Consider the following 2,500-nt stretch of genomic DNA (forward strand, 5'->3'; position numbering starts at 1 on the left):
AGCTAAGCAGGGCTGGGCCTGGTTAGTACTTGGATGGGAGACCACCTGGAAATACCAGGTGCTGTAGGCTTTTTTTTTTCTCTCTTGTTCCGGCCTCCTTCAATGCTGGTTTTGAGATGTATAAGAGATGTAGGTCAATAAGAAAATAATACCTACTGCCACACCATCCTGAACAAGCCCAATCTTATCTGATCTTGGAAGTTAAGCAGGGCTGGCCCTGGTTAGTACTTGGATGGGAGACCACCTGGAAATACCAGGTGCTGTAGGCATTTTTTTTCTCTCTTGTTCCGGCCTCCTTCAATGCTGGTTTTGAGATGTATAAGAGATGTAGGTCAATAAGGAACCAATACCTACAGCCACACCACCCTGAACAAGCCCAATCTCGTCTGATCTTGGAAGCTAAGCAGAGCCGGGCCTGGTTAGTACTTGGATGGGAGACCACCTGGGAATACCAGGTGCTGTAGGCCTTTTTTTCTTCTCTCTTGTTCCGGCTTCCTTCAATGCTGGTTTTTAGATGTATAAGAGATGTAGGTCAATAGGAAAACAATACCTACAGCCGCACCACCCTGAACAAGCCCAATCTCGTCTGATCTTGGAAGCTAAGCAGGGACGAGCCTGGTTAGTGCTTGGATGGGAGACCACCTGGGAATACCAGGTGCTGTAGGCCTTTTTTTTTTCTCTCTTGTTCCGGCTTCCTTCAATGCTGGTTTTTAGATGTATAAGAGATGTAGGTCAATAGGAAACCAGTACCTACATCCACACCACCCTGAACAAGCCCAATCTCGTCTGATCTTGGAAGCTAAGCAGAACCGGGGCTGGTTAGTACTTGGATGCGAGACCACCTGGGAATACCAGGTGCTGTAGGCCCATTTTTTTTTCTCTCTTGTTCCGACTTCCTTCAATGCTGGTTTTGAGATGTATAAGAGATGTAGGTCAATATGAAACCAATACCTACAGCCCCACCACCCTGAACAAGCCCAATCTCGTCTGATCTTGAAAGCTAAGCAGGTCCGGGCCTGGTTGGTACTTTTTTTTTTATATCTTGTTCTGGCTTCCTTCAATGCTGGTTTTAAAATGTATAAGTGATGTAGGTCATTAGAAAACCAATACCTACAGCCACACCACCCTGAACAAGCCCATTCTCGTCTGATCTTGGAAGCTAAGCAGCGCCAGGCCTGGTTAGTACTTGGATGGGAGACCACCTGGGAATACCAGGTGCTGTAGGCCTTTTTTTTTTTCTCTCTTGTACCGGCTTCCTTCAATGCTTGTTTTTAGATGTATAAGAGATGTAGGTCAATAGGAAAACAATACCTACAGCCACACCACCCTGAACAAGCCCAATCTCATCTGATCTTGGAAGCTAAACAGGGACGGGCCTGGTTAGTACTTGGATGGGAGACCACCTGGGAATACCAGGTGCTGTAGGCCTTTTTTTTTTCTCTCTTGTTCCGGCTTCCTTCAATGCTGGTTTTGAGATTATAAGAGATGTAGGTCAATAGGAAACCAAAACCTACAGCTACACATCTCTAAACAAGCCCAATCTCGCTTGATCTTGGAAGCTAAGCAGGGCCAGGCTTGTTTAGTACTTGGATGGGAGACCACCTGGGAATACCAGGTGCTGTAGGCTTTTTTTTTTTCTCTCTTGTTCCGGCTTCCTTCAATGCTGGTTTTTAGATATATAAGAGATGTAAGTCAATAGGAAACCAATACCTACAGCCACACCACCCTGGACAAGCCTGATCTTGGAAGCTAAGCAGAGCCAGGCCTGGTTAGTATTTGGATGCGAGACCACCTGGGGATACCAGGTGCTGTAGGCCCTTTTTTTTTCTCTCTTGTTCCGACTTCCTTCAATGCTGGTTTTGAGATGTATAAGAGATGTAGGTCAATAGGAAAAGAATACCTACAGCCACACCATCCTGAACAAGCCCAATCTCGTCTGATCTTGGAAGCTAAGCAGGGCTGGGCCTGGTTAGTACTTGGATGGGGACCACCTGGAAATACCAGGTGCTGTAGGCTTTTTTTTTTCTCTCTTGTTCCGGCCTCCTTCAATGCTGGTTTTGAGATGTATAAGAGATGTAGGTCAATAGGAAACCAATACCTACAGCCACACCACCCTGGACAAGCCCAATCTTGTCTGATCTTGAAAGCTAAGCAGGTCCGGGCCTGGTTAGTACTTTTTTTTTCTCTCTTGTTCTGGCTTCCTTCAATGCTGGTTTTAAAAGGTATAAGTGATGTAGGTCATTAGGAAACCAATACCTACAGCCACACCACCCTGGACAAGCCCAATCTCGTCTGATCTTGGAAGCTAAGCAGGGCCGGGCCTGGTTAGTACTTGGCTCAAAGACCACCTGGGAATACCAGGTGCTGTAGGCCTTTTTTTTTTTCTCTCTTGTTCCGGCTTCCTTCAATGCTTGTTTTTAGATGTATAAGAGATGTAGGTCAATAGGAAAACAATACCTACAGCCACAGCACCCTGAACAACCCCAATCTCGTATGATCT

At 46.0% G+C, this 2,500-nt stretch overlaps 2 non-coding genes and 9 pseudogenes across 2 annotated transcripts; all 11 read left to right on the top strand.

Moving 5' to 3' along the window:
• Positions 1-70, top strand: part of LOC142117679 (5S ribosomal RNA) — a 119-nt pseudogene extending 49 nt beyond the window's left edge.
• An 80-nt stretch (positions 71-150) lies between these two features.
• LOC142117852 (5S ribosomal RNA) lies at positions 151-269 on the top strand (annotated as a pseudogene).
• A 79-nt stretch (positions 270-348) lies between these two features.
• On the top strand, positions 349-467 carry LOC142117428 (5S ribosomal RNA). Its single transcript, XR_012682841.1, has one exon. It is a non-coding gene; the product is annotated as a 5S ribosomal RNA (ribosomal RNA).
• An 81-nt stretch (positions 468-548) lies between these two features.
• LOC142117780 (5S ribosomal RNA) lies at positions 549-667 on the top strand (annotated as a pseudogene).
• Positions 668-748: 81 nt separating this feature from the next.
• LOC142117306 (5S ribosomal RNA) lies at positions 749-867 on the top strand (annotated as a pseudogene).
• A 241-nt stretch (positions 868-1,108) lies between these two features.
• LOC142117798 (5S ribosomal RNA) lies at positions 1,109-1,227 on the top strand (annotated as a pseudogene).
• An 82-nt stretch (positions 1,228-1,309) lies between these two features.
• LOC142117307 (5S ribosomal RNA) lies at positions 1,310-1,428 on the top strand. Its single transcript, XR_012682766.1, has one exon. It is a non-coding gene; the product is annotated as a 5S ribosomal RNA (ribosomal RNA).
• Positions 1,429-1,508: 80 nt separating this feature from the next.
• LOC142117290 (5S ribosomal RNA) lies at positions 1,509-1,627 on the top strand (annotated as a pseudogene).
• A 271-nt stretch (positions 1,628-1,898) lies between these two features.
• Positions 1,899-2,016, top strand: LOC142117758 (5S ribosomal RNA; annotated as a pseudogene).
• A 238-nt stretch (positions 2,017-2,254) lies between these two features.
• LOC142117874 (5S ribosomal RNA) lies at positions 2,255-2,373 on the top strand (annotated as a pseudogene).
• An 82-nt stretch (positions 2,374-2,455) lies between these two features.
• The window catches only part of LOC142117750 (5S ribosomal RNA), a 119-nt pseudogene continuing 74 nt past the window's right edge, over positions 2,456-2,500 (top strand).

The sequence above is a fragment of the Mixophyes fleayi genome, unplaced genomic scaffold, assembly GCF_038048845.1.
Source record: "Mixophyes fleayi isolate aMixFle1 unplaced genomic scaffold, aMixFle1.hap1 Scaffold_171, whole genome shotgun sequence".
Lineage (NCBI taxonomy): Eukaryota > Metazoa > Chordata > Amphibia > Anura > Limnodynastidae > Mixophyes > Mixophyes fleayi.